Below are 13,382 nucleotides of genomic sequence, written 5' to 3' on the forward strand. Positions count from 1 at the left end.
AAATGAAAGCTACAAACTATTGACTTGGAAAAATGATCCGCAAACCCAAACATTGTTTAACAACATTAAATAAAAGCATTTAATTATAAATTAAAAGCATGGACAAAAACATCTTTTTTTTTTTGAAGATTTATTTATTAATTTGACAGACAGAGATCACAAATAGGCAGAAAGGCAGGCAGAGAATGAGGAGAAAACGGGCTGCTTGTGGAGCAGAGAGCCCGATGTGGGGCTCAATCCCAGGACCCTGGGATCATGACCTGAGCCGAAGGCAGAGGCTTTAATCCACTGAGCTACCCAGGTGCCCCTGGACAAAAACATCTTAATTCCCATGTCATGAATGTTTAACATAAACAAGATACACATACATTAAATATTTAATTTCAAGATGATTGACCAAAGTAATCAAGGTGACTGATCAAGTAGAGTTAAACATAGATATTGATACAGATATAAGTATGGTTATTATAGTATAGATATAGCAGGGATTTAAGACCCTTGGTTGTAGTGATGGCAAAAATCAATCTGTACTCAATTTATCACTTTAGTACTTGTCTGCCCATTAACTAATGTGTGCTACACATTAATAAATTCTTAATTTGAGATCTTAGTAAATTGTGCTTCTTATTGATGGATAATATTTGCAATATATACAGTGTAGTTCTGCTATTTTTATACTATTATTATATTTATATTTATATTTACTTGGCCCTTTCTACTGGTTTGATTAACAACTGTTCTTTAATTTTCTCTGAGTTTTTAGGATTTTCACATCAGTGACCTAAGCTGTATCTATCTTTAGGTACCATAAAATATTATGGTTATGTTCTGAAATTAGATGCTTGCTCCTACAGCAACTTAAAATCTACTCAGAGGATAGGAAAACCATCAAGAATTAGCTACTGATGAGATAAAGGCACACGCATATATGCACAGAGTACAGATAGAGCCTTCACTCACTTACTCATTCAATCAACAAACCACTTATTCTGTGTCTATGATGTGTCCTACACTTTGTTACAAGAGACACAAGAGAGTTGGCTGTAGCCCTTGTAAAAGTTTAGAGTTTAAGAAGCAACTGAAGTAACTGTAGGAAGTGCTGTGCCAGAGGAAATGAAGGTGCTGTGACAGTTACTAATTTATAGTTATGTGAATAGAGTAAGACAGATTTCCTCAAAGACTGAAATCCTTGACTCAAATGAGACTAATCCACAGAGCTGCATGGAAGTATTAAGTTTTGAATATTGAAGTATTAAGTTTTAATGGAAGGGAGAAATGAATGGTTAGAATTAGAAAAACATCTTTTTTTCTTTTTTGACGTGTTGTCATAAAGCTTTAGATGGTGTTGAGAATCAGCCCTATTGAACAATCCCACTTCATCTTTTAGAAATAGTTTTTCAGGGGCGCCTGGATGGCTCAGTTGGTTAAGCATCTGCCTTTGGCTCAGCTCATGATTCCAGGGCCCTGGGAAAGAGCCCTGCATCCGGTGGGGAGTCTGTTTTTGCCCCTCCCCACTGCTCCTGCTGTCTTAAATAAATAAGTGAAATCTTAAAAAAAAAAAAAAATAGAGATGTTTTTTCATTTTTGTGTTTTGCCCCTTACTCATTGTCTTCACTTGATCTCTTCTCTCTTTTTTCTTTTCAGTGGTAATCATCAGTGAAAATTCATGAATGTGAGCAAGGCAGTGCACTAAGCAGGAGAGACAAAGAGGTAAATACTTTTGCTGACACCAAGCCTATTGCTGTGTTTTTCTTGTTTTTTTGACTTCAATTGTGTCATTGTTCTTTCAACCTCCAATCTTGTTTCAGACCTTTTAGAGGTCTTTATCTTACCTGGAATTTTTGTTCTTTTCTTACTACATTTTTACGTTTGATGTTTTTGTCTTCCCATGAACCTATTAAAAATACCGTCTATAATCCATTTTCTGTTTCTTTTTAGTAATCTTAATAAATACCAAACTTATTTCCTTCATTCACTTCTTTTTTAAAAAACTTTTTAAATTTTATTTCGTTTACTTGTTTGACAGAGAGAGAGAGGCCATGCACAAAGCTTATAGGGGTAGAGGGAGAAGCAGACTCCCCACTAAGCAGGAAGCCCATCATGGGGGTTCCATCCCAGGACCCCAGTACCATGACCTGAGCCTCCCAGAATTTTGAGATCATGTCCTCATCCGAAGCCCAATGCTTAACCTACTGAGCCACCTGGGCACTCCGGCCCCCATTCACTTTTTTTTTTTTTTTTAAAGATTTTATTTATTTATTTGACAGAGATCACAAGTAGGTAGAGAGGCAGGCAGTGAGAGAGGAGGAAGCAGGTTCCCCGCCAAGTAGAGAGCCCGATGAGGGGATCCCAGGACCTTGAGATCATGACCTGAGCCGAAGGCCGAGGCTCAACCCACTGAGTCACCCAGGCACCCCACCATTCACTTCTTTACCCCCTTTTCTTTCTTCTTATGACCATTCTGGTTTTTCTGTGAGCTTTCCAATTACCTTGAAATTTTAAACCTTGTGATGATCTGTTTCAACCATGTCATAATGTACATTTATATCCTTGCTTTAAAGTATTTTTCCTTCTCCATTTTAGTTTTTTTAAACTGAAATTTTTAAAGGTTATTTTAGTCATGTAATTGACTCACAGAAGAAGGTTAATCTGAATGATCAAGGGGTGTTAATTTGTAGGTTAAAATGTGTTAAACAGTTGATATGAAGTCTGTTTAAGTCAATTAGAGAGTATAATGAAGATGTTTCCAGAGTGTTATGGAACCTTTTGAAGTTATCTTGGAATTAACTCCTAATTCAACCATGGCACCCATCTGAACATGCCATTGCATTTAGGCTTTTAAATTTGTGTATATTCCAATAGATATGAATAGACCTACCTATTTTTTAAAAGCTTGACTTTATTACTAAGATTCTTTTGTTTTTGTTGTAGGAAAGAAATTCATGATTCTGTTCATGAAAATGAAAAACATGATCACTCTCATCTATTTTTCAAAAATAAAATGCAACTGGACTGTATACCCAACAAAACATTACTAGGTTTTTTGTTCATGTACCTCTTTGTTTGTAAAACTAGATTAGTGATATTATTATAGATTTTTAATTTTATTTAGTTTTTAAAGATTTTATTTATTTATTTTTCAGAGAGAGAGAGTGAAACAGAGTACAACTGGGGAAGCACTAGGCAGAGGGAGAAGCAGGCTCCCTGCTGAGAAGGGAGCCTGATGCAGGACCTGATCCCAAGACTCTGGGATCACAATCTGAGCTGAAGGCAGATGTTTAACTAACTGAGCAACCCCAATGTTTCTACAGTTTTTGGTTTTTTTTTTTTAATACTAGGTATCTCATATAGAAAGGTAGCACAGATAAAGACATAAAATTTGATGTCATTAAAAGAAATGATTTGTTCCCCTCCAAAATTATTTGATGTAATATTATGAAACATTTTAATACTGGTTAATATCTTCAAAATTTCAAATTAGTTTATGTTATGCAGAGTTTCATAATATTATGGTCAATTTTAATAGTTGAATGTAATTTTCGCATGATGATAGCATTAAGATGAATGAAACATTGCAACTTCAACAGTTCAGAATCCATGGAGATGAGGGTAAAAATCAAATTTTGAAATATATGCTTTACTTAGCATTAGGGCTACTATAGTACTATTTTTTTTACTTGTGTCAGTTTACTAGTAATAAACACATTTAGCATTTCAGCTTCTTCTTGCAACCTTTCAGTTGAATTATTTAGAGACTGATGAAAAACAAATCTTATATGCTAGAGGGACTTCTGCAATGATGGATTAGATGCCAAAATAATGAAACCACATGGCTTAAAAAATATACTGAAGATAGATGTTTTTTCTGGTGAATTTCTGGAAAATATCATATTTTTAAAATATTTGAAGCAATTCATAGAAATACTTGTTAATCTACTGTAGAAGCACCATGAGTATAGTCTTTTGTAGTTCATTAGCAATTTCTTTAATGAGTTTTTTTGTGTGATAGATAAAGTAACAGACAAATGACAGATTGTTTGCCTTTAATGATTTCCCTGTTTCAAGCCCATTACAAAGCAATTAGAAATCTGACAGCATTTTCACTCTGCATTACTGATCATCTAAAGTGATGAGGAATGAGAGGTGATGAATATTAATTGTATATTTTCATATGATTATCATAAATTATTACCTTGTCTGATGTGCTGCAGGTGAAGCAGGAGCATTAGAGAAAGACAGTCAGATATATTAATTTGAAAGACTATATGATTTTTGTCTTTGTAGTATAAATCCTGATCTGTAGTATTAGTCTCTATGAATATTAATTTTTAGTTTTTAGTTTGATTTGGAGTAATGTAAATCACTTTTCCTATTTCAGTACAAGAAAAGGAAAAATTATTCCATAGTACAATGTACATATATCATTTAAATTCAGCATTTTAAAAATCTAATTTAAAAAATGAGATGGTAGGGATGCTTGGCTGATTCAGTTGTTAGAGCATGTGACTCTTGATCTCAGGATTGTGAGTTTGAACTGATCTCAGGATTGTGAGTTTGATTGTGAGCTTGTTAGATGTAGAGATTACTTAAAAATAAAACCTTTAGGGGCACCTGGGTGGCTCAGTGGGTTAAAGCCTCTGTCTTTGGCTCGGGTCATGATCCCAGAGTCCTGGGATCGAGCCCCGCATCGGGCTCTCTGCTCAGCAGGGAGCCTGCTTCCCTTCTCTCTCTGCCTGCCTCTCTGCCTACCTGAGATCTCTGTCAAATAAATAAATAAAATCTTAAAAAAAAAAACACCTTTAAAAAATGAGATAGTGAATTTGTTGATATGCATATATACAATATTTAGGTATATCAATACAATGGAAGATACACTTAGAAAAAGATCTTATGTTAGTCCTAGGTTAAAGTCAGGTAATCTGGCAAAAGAAGTAAGATAAAAAAGTATAACAAGATGTAAAAGATTTTTCTACATCCTCTATAACAATTCTTTTGGCCCCAGTTCATGGTAAATGCTCTTTACCATGTGTCTTCGTAAATGCTATTTACCAAAAGTGTCTTGCTTTAGTTGTTGTTAGGACTCATGTGCTCTTACTTGGTTCCCAGCCTTGGAGTTTTGGAGCAAATATTGATCCAGAAACTAGATAATAATATTTAGTACAAGGAGAATTGACAAGCTTATACCATTTGAAATGATTAGAAATATATTTGGATTAATTTTACCAAAGCAAATTAATTTATATTTTGATATCCCGCTCATCATAGATTTTAGTTGGTTATTAGTACATACTTAATGAATGGCGTTGAATTTCATTTCACTAATGTTACTGTGTCTTGCTTTAGTACTGTCTTTTTTACCTTTCTGGTGTGGTTTGCTGCATGGCATACACTTTCAGAGAGGCATGCCTTCCTGGATCCAGCTTTATTTATGAAGCTCATAATCTATTTGATAATATGATTATAAATCAAAAATGAATTTATGTATCTTAGGAATCATTCTCCTTATTTTATATTTGATTATATATATTTATATAGTATATGTGTATATATAATACGTGTATATGTGTGTGTGTTTGTGTGTATATATGTATAATACACATATATGTGTATGTATGTATATGCATATATACACATACATACACATATATGTGTATTTTCCCATTTTATACCTATCAAGTGAAAGTGTCAAGCCTTCACAAATGAACTTTTTGTTTCTGGAAACTTGGGGAGAGCCATCTGAAATTCATTACATATTTACTCAGTGAAAATTCAGATAGCATAATGATAAAAGCTAATCATCAGTAAAAAAGGTTGAGATCCTTACTTTTAGTAGCCCAATTTCATAATACTTTTACTGGCTACGCTTTCCAAATGTGTTATTCTTTGTATCTGATGACCTCCCAGTCTTTTTTTTTTACAGGGACTTCCTTTATCTGTAGGGCAGGTCTAACTAGCACACTTTATAGAATCAGAATGGTGATTCCCAATGCCCTCAACTCCTTTCTGCTCATATTCCATATCCTAGTGTTAGTCTAGACTTCAAGTTGATTCTTTCTACAGCACAGCCAATTCTCCTTTTCCTTTCTACTTTTTTCCCCTTTCTAACATACCACCAACCAACATAGCTATTTGACTTTGGGTCAAAGTCTCCACTTCTAATTAGTTTAGAACTCTTACATATTTTTCCTATGTCACCTGAGTTCATAGGAACCTGGGCTGTCCAACTGTGACACTCTTAGCAAATCAATAGCTGAGGAAAGAGACAGTACTAAATTGTAAATTATAAATACCGCATCTTCTCTGATAACAGTCTCTGAAACACATTCTACCTTTTCTAAAATCTTTCTCACTGCAAGTTGTAGAACTAAATACAAAAATGAGATCTAGGGGCCCCTGAGTGGCTTAGTGGGTAAGGCCTCTGCCTTTAGCTCAGGTCACAGTCTCAGAGTCCTGGGATCGAGCCCTGCAATGGGCTCTCTGCTTGGTGGAGAACCTGCTTCCCCCTATCTCTCTCTTCCTTCCTCTCTGCCTACTTGTGATCTCTCTCTCTGTCAAATAAATAAATAAAATCTTTTTAAAAAATAAGGCCTAATATTTATGATTAACAAACACTTTCACACATTACGCGTTTACTTATTTGATCTATATAACAATTCATGAGGTGGATAAGGCAGATGCTATTGTCATACACATAAGGAAATAAGACTGAGGAGGAAGAGAGGTGAGATTCATACTCAGGTTAGCTGAGTCCACATCTTACACATTTTCTGTTACACTGCCTTAGCTCCCATATGTAAAAGCCCTTCTACTAATGACTAAAACTATACAGGTAGAAGAACTTTTGAGTTTCCTTGTGCTATCATTCTTCCTTGTCCTTTCTTAGGGACAATAAGCCCAAGAAAGTTTAGGATAAACCCCAGGTCTGGCCCAAACTAAGATCACAACTCTAGAATTTCTTGGGTTAGTTCCAGAGATCTTTGCATTGCAGACACTGCCTTCATGTTTTCTAAATCTACATGATTATTTTCTTTATTTTTTCTTCAGCTATTAAATTATTGATTATAGTCCTGGCTTGGTAAATAGAAGTATTCCCCTCTGTTTTTAAGTCTTTGTTAATAATAAAATGAAGTCTGTTTTATCTGGCAAAATTTTTCATAAGGTAGAAACATTCTGGAATGTCATAAGGTGAGAGTGGAAGAGAGGGACATGACTGCTTTGTATTGGGAGAGTGGAAGAGAGGAATGTTGGAGTTGTTACTTGCCTCCATTTCCTCCTCCTCCTTTTTTTTTTTTTTTTAAAGATTTATTTATTTTAGAGAGTGGGGAGGGACAGAGGGATAGGAAGAAAATCCTCAAGCATACTCCCCGCTGAGCTTGAAGTAGAGCTCAATCCCAAGACCCTAAGACCATGCCCCAGACCAAAATCAAGAATCCCTCAACCAGCTGAGCCACCATGCACCCCACCCCATTTCCTTCTTGATTACCCTGCACAGATAATGTCCAAGGGACACTCTTTCTTCTCTAAATTGGGATCATTTCTGATTGATTGTTTATATGGTATTTAGGGTTAGAAAAATAGTTAAGGTCAAACAGATAATTCAGGGACCACATTTTTTTCTTTCTAAGGTATATAAATTTGAATAGTAACAGAAGCTGAGAAAACAGGGGTGTTAATTACATAATGAGGAACAATGAGTCTCCTGGTGCAATAGATAGCTTAGTTCAACATAGCAACTGGCTCTTGTTTGATTCTGTAAGAGATCAGATTTTTTATTTCCTTTTTCAACTGGTATGTCTTTCCACCTGAGTTACACTTCTGACCCACATGTGTAATTAGTTGGTTGGTCATATGACACAGAGACTTCTCTCCTTGAAAACTGGGTTCATTTCTTGACTCCACACACTTGGCCTTCTTTACATATCTCCCTTTTCTAACCAAATAACAGCTATTCTTCACACTATGCAAGTTTTGAGTGTTTTTATGAGCACTTCTATTTAAATACCATTCCATTACTTATCTCTTTCTCTAGTCATAGAAAATCCTTTTAATTTTATTCACAAAACATTCCCTCTTTCCTTCTCAAAATTTCTACCTAAAATGGATTTATATCTTGTTCCAGTGAAGCATCACTTAGTTGAAGCAACAAGCCATTTAAGATCTCTAGGGAAAAGAAGGGTCAACAAATTGGAAAGAAAATAGGCATCTCAGGGATCTGATATGGTGGAGCTAAACATAGAAGAGGTCAATATTCTTGACTAGTCATCAATAAATTGTTCTGAAACAGATTCTTAGAAGAAGTGTGTCAATAGCCATTGGTTTAGCAATGAAGACAGTTTTTACGTTCTTTTCTTTGTAATTGTTTTTTGTTTATCCTGAACTGGAGAATAGAATAAAAAGGCTTACAACCCTGAAATAGACTATACTATTCACTTCTTACTTAACAATATGACCTATCCCATTCTGTCAGAAAAAAAAAGATACTAAGTTCATTGGCATATGTGGCCTTTGAGATATTATGTTGGTTGTTTTCCAGGATTTTATGCCCTTCTAGATGTTACTAATTGATTGTTTAATTCATTATTGCATGTTCCCAGGTTAAACTAAGCTGTCTAATTGCCAAATCGCATTCCTCTTGTTTTAAAGATGGGGATGTTTTCCCTTTTCCAATCTCCAGGGATATTTTCCCACCATTTTAAGATAGTAAAAAGAGAGGGACAAAATTCAAAAGACTGGGAGGAAAGAGGACAAGATGATTTCTTTTTCTTTTGCACCAGTCACATTATCTGTATAACTTATTCTTTTCCAGTAGTCATAAACATTTGACTAGTATCTTAATTCATTTTTCAGACTTCTTAAAGTATAAATTTAGTATCTCTCCCAAGAAAAAACTTGATTTCTCTTCAATAAGAGTAAGTGAGATCATATCTATGCTTGATGAGGATGTTCAGCTTACAGGCTACTCTAGTCTTCCTCAGCCATTATCGCACGTGGCTTCTCCATCAAGGAGTTAGCGCAAGGTAAGATCTATGGCACTGCTTTGTCACCTCTTATTTGGCATTCTGCCTAGATGGCAATTTTGTAAGATTTTGAATTCTCACTCTAGGAGAATGTTACATGATAGTTGTTATTGAAACAAATTGGAAGTCAAAATTAATGTAATTGAATTTGAAGGATTTGTTTTCCAGTAATAACTGAGCAATCTTCCTGTTCTGTTTTGGTTGGCTTACCTCAGTAGCTTTCAATAGATTTCAAACTTGACATTGTGGCTTATCACATTACCCCTCTCCAACCCTATAAAATGTAAGGCAAGTCTTGTTTAGCTGTAAGTATAAAACTCAGACCACTTTATCAATATCCTTTTTGTGATTACTAGGATATCTGTAAACAGGAAGATTATATTTTAATGAAGGGAGAGGAGAAAGGAAAGAACACTTTGAACTCCAGTTTAGCACATTGGCATAAATATTTTCAGATCATTTATTCGAGTAGTAGCTCATGGATTAGTATTAAACTTCTTGGGCTTCTTTGTGATCCACAGAGCTGTCAGCTTTCCATGGTCAACTGCTACATTTAATGCATGGCAATAATAAACTTATGCAAAATAAAAAGGAATTTCATGCTTGGGAGGAAAAGAATTTTATGTAATTTTATCCTTACGTAAAGAACTGACCATTAAAGTAATCTAAAATGAAAGGAGGGGTTTTTTTTCCTGTCTTCATTTTGGAAAATTGACATAAAAACCTTAAGACTTCCCATATAGCATTTTAAAACTTTTTTGAGCTGCTCTATTGCTGCATGATAATCTTTTATTTCTAAAGAATTAGATGTTTCTCTTTCTCTAAAAGGGAAGGCAAAGCAAGGGTTGAATAATCTTTTACCTATAAAATATGCATATTGATGAAAAAGTGTATACATTTGAAAAATGGAACGTATTTTTATGCTCCTATTTATTTGTTACTATGGCAACCACCACACTGCCTAGTATTTATGTTGTCTAAGATTCAGGGCACCTTTTCAAAAAAAATAAATATGCCAGAACCATGTATTGTATTTATTTTGAAGCTTAGAAAAATGTTTATTCTAATGCATATTTTTGAAGAAAAATAGCAATAAATAATCTAAACTTCAATCTGGTTTAAATGGTACCTTTTCCAGTGTATGTTTTTCAAATCAAAATAATTACTTTTTTTTCCTTGTCATAAAAATCAGAATAAAGAATAGAAATAATGAATTTTTTTAAAAGATTTTATTTATTTATTTGACAGAGAGAGAGAGAGCCAGAGAGCACAAGCAGGGGGAGTGGCAGAGAGGGAGGGAGAAGCAGGCTCCCTGCGGAGCAGAGAGCCAGATGCAGGACTCCATGTGGGAGGGCTCCCTCCCAGGCCCCTGGGATCATGACCTGAGCCAAAGGTAGATGTTTAACTGACTCAGCCACCAAGGCATGCCTAGAAAAAGTGAATTTTTAAAACTCATGAGTCTGTCTTAAAAGGTAGTATCTTGACTTTTCTCATTTTTATGACTTAATATTTTGATTCATAACAAATTTTTGAAAATATAAAATAAGAACACTTCGATATTTAATGTTAGCTACATAAATCAGAAAATATAAATGGTTTGCATTTCTGATTACAGATGGTTCTTTGATATCTATGAATAAAAGATTTATATTTTGCATGTGAAATGAAAGGCATCGTTGTTATTATTTTTCTTAGTTTATTTAAATTATTTTCTGACATGTGTGATACATAAATATAGTTTCTTAATGTTAAACATCAAAGTGGAAGTTATGAAGCATAAAATCAGACATGTTTCATGTCACGTATTACCTGTTAAGAAAAACTGCAATACAACATTTTAGTACAACAGAATAGTGAGCATATTGTCTCTGATACTTGTAAACAGGATGGATCTGCAGTTTCACAGTTTATGTTGACAGTATCTTTGTGGGAAATGTAATTATCAAATAAATTATAACATGTCCTAGTATTAAGATTATTAATAATAATTTTAATTGCCTTTTTCAAGATAATTGGATATGTTCTCATAAGTGTATAGGAAAGGAGGTATTGGGCTAATGAGACATTTTGAACTCAGTTATCTTTAAAATATCTAGAAGTTTAACATATATATTCTGTATTTTAGGAATTTCTTCTTTTAAGTGAATGGTTTCTAAGTAGAATTAAAATAATTTATAGTCCATAAAAATCTCTCTGATTATCCCTTAATATTCCTCCTGGAGTATTAATCTGATAGAAAATTCAAAAATTAAATTTTCACTACTGGTAGAAAATAACTACAATTGGTCGGATTAAGAGAGAGTATTTTATTCTAGTAATGGGTACTACTATATGGGTATTTGTGTGCTATGTTTTGGTATCTTTAGAAATTGTTACATTTCTAAAAAAAATCCAATTTGGAAATACACTTTGATCTAAGAATTTAGCTCCTAAAACTTCTTTCAGTTTAGAAGCTTTTCTGTTATATGGTCAAAGGTGCATGGGAACCACAGCTTTATTTACAATAGGAAGTATTTGGAGCAACCAGCTAGGATATTTAAAAATATAAAAATAAAAAATTATATTCTCAAGAAGTATTTATAATATAAAAGTATTCTCATTCAGTGAAAATACAACTGTGCATAAACTATATTTAATATGGTCACAATTTTGTTTAAGGAAAAGGCTATAGGGGCGCCTGGGTGGCTTAGTTGGTTAAGCATCTGCCATTGACTCAGGTCATCATCCCGGGGTTCAGGGACTGAGCCCTCACAGCTCCCCCTGGAGGCTGCTTCTCCTTCTTCCTCTTCTTTTACCTCCCCCCCTCTTCTCTCTCTTCCTCTACCTGCAGGTCCCCCTGCTTGTGTGTTTATTCTCTCTCTCTCTATCAGATAAATAAATAAAATCTTAAATAAAAAAAAACAAGAAAAGACTGTATCTCAGGACGCCTATTGGCTTAGTTGGTTAAACGTCCAACTCATGGTTTCCACTCAGGTCATGATCTCATGGGTCACAAGATCAATTCCTGTGTTGGGCTTCATGCTTAGCAGGGAGTCTGCTTGAAGATTCTCTCCCTCTGCCCCTTCCCATGATTGTGCTCACTCACATGCTCTCTCTCTTTCTCAAATAAATATATAATCTTAAAAAACAATTTTTTTAATCTTTTTAAAAATCTTTTTAAAAATCTTAAAAAGAAAAAAGAGAGAAACAGTTGTATCTCTGGAAAATCAAAGATGAAAGCCTGAAAGCAAATATTCAAAAATTATAATAGTGACTAGCTCCAAGGATAAGAGATTATAAGAGGCTTTTCTTTTTTTAGATTTTTCTTCTAATCTTAATATGGTTATTTCTGTAGTAACTCTAATTATCATCATTCAAATTGTTTTTAATAGGATGTTTATAATAGGATGTTTATAATTGTTTTTAATAAGATGTTTTTAATAGGATATTTAGTGTTTATATTCATTAATGAAAATTTAGCTAATGGAGAAATAATGTTATCTTGTTCAACATTGAATTCATTGTCTATTTTAGAGTCTGGGAATTGTTGGTACTTAATAAATATCTGATAGTTTGAATGGAATAATGATGAGATCAGGAATTAGCAAAATGGTTTTAGGGAAAACACATTTGGAGGACCACAAAGATGCCTTCTTTATGTTTAAGTAAACTTGATTTGTTTGTCATAACAATGGGTGACAGGATAATAAAGTGATAAGAATATGCAAGAACTGTTGCACTACCCATAATTCTGATAGCATAGAACAAGCCAGGTTTCCCAGAAGTTTTTAATTTTAATGAAGTAGTCTATTCTATTATTTCTTTCATGGATTGTGCCTTTGGTGCTATAGCTAAAAAGTCATTGCCATATCCAAAATCATCTATGTTTTACACAATTTCATATTCTAGGAATTTTATAGTTTTGTGTTTTAAATTTAGCTTGATTCATTTTGAGCTAATTTTTGTGACGGATATGAGGTATGTGTTTAGATTCTTTTTTTTTTTTCAAGTACATGCTCTAGTATTACTGGTTAAAAAGTTCATGCCATTGTATTGATTTTGCTCTTTTGTCAAAGATAAAGGTGGTTCTATTCTTATGTGAATCTATTTCAGGGCTTTTTAGGTATGTCTCATACAGATCTTATACGTATTTCATTACATTTATGCTTCTATTGAAGCATATTCATTTTTGAGTCTATATTCATTTTTGAGTACTAATATAAGCAGTAATGTTTTTAAATTCAAGTATAATTAATATACATTAGATTAGCTTCAGATTTACATTATAATGATTTAACAATTGTATGTATTTCTCCGTACTCGTCAAGTTAAGTCTACTCTTAATCCCCTCTATTTCTTTCACCCACACTTCCACCTACCTCCCTC

General features: G+C 33.8%; 1 protein-coding gene across 10 annotated transcripts in view; it reads left to right on the plus strand.

The window, feature by feature from the left end:
• Positions 1-13,382, plus strand: part of DCDC1 (doublecortin domain containing 1) — a 437,850-nt gene that overhangs the window by 4,262 nt on the left and 420,206 nt on the right. For 9 of the 10 annotated variants that reach the window (XM_045066081.1, XM_045066085.1, XM_045066087.1 and 6 more), the window contains exon 2: positions 1,645-1,710. The gene's annotated coding sequence lies outside the window, so the exon portion shown is untranslated. Of the gene's footprint in view, positions 1-1,644; positions 1,711-8,847; positions 9,018-13,382 lie in introns of all 10 variants that reach the window. The other variant, XM_045066083.1, reaches the window with a different exon arrangement.

This window comes from Mustela putorius, unplaced genomic scaffold (genome assembly GCF_011764305.1).
Source record: "Mustela putorius furo isolate JIRA1106 unplaced genomic scaffold, ASM1176430v1.1 tig00003859_pilon_pilon_pilon, whole genome shotgun sequence".
In the NCBI taxonomy this organism is placed as follows: Eukaryota; Metazoa; Chordata; class Mammalia; order Carnivora; family Mustelidae; genus Mustela; species Mustela putorius.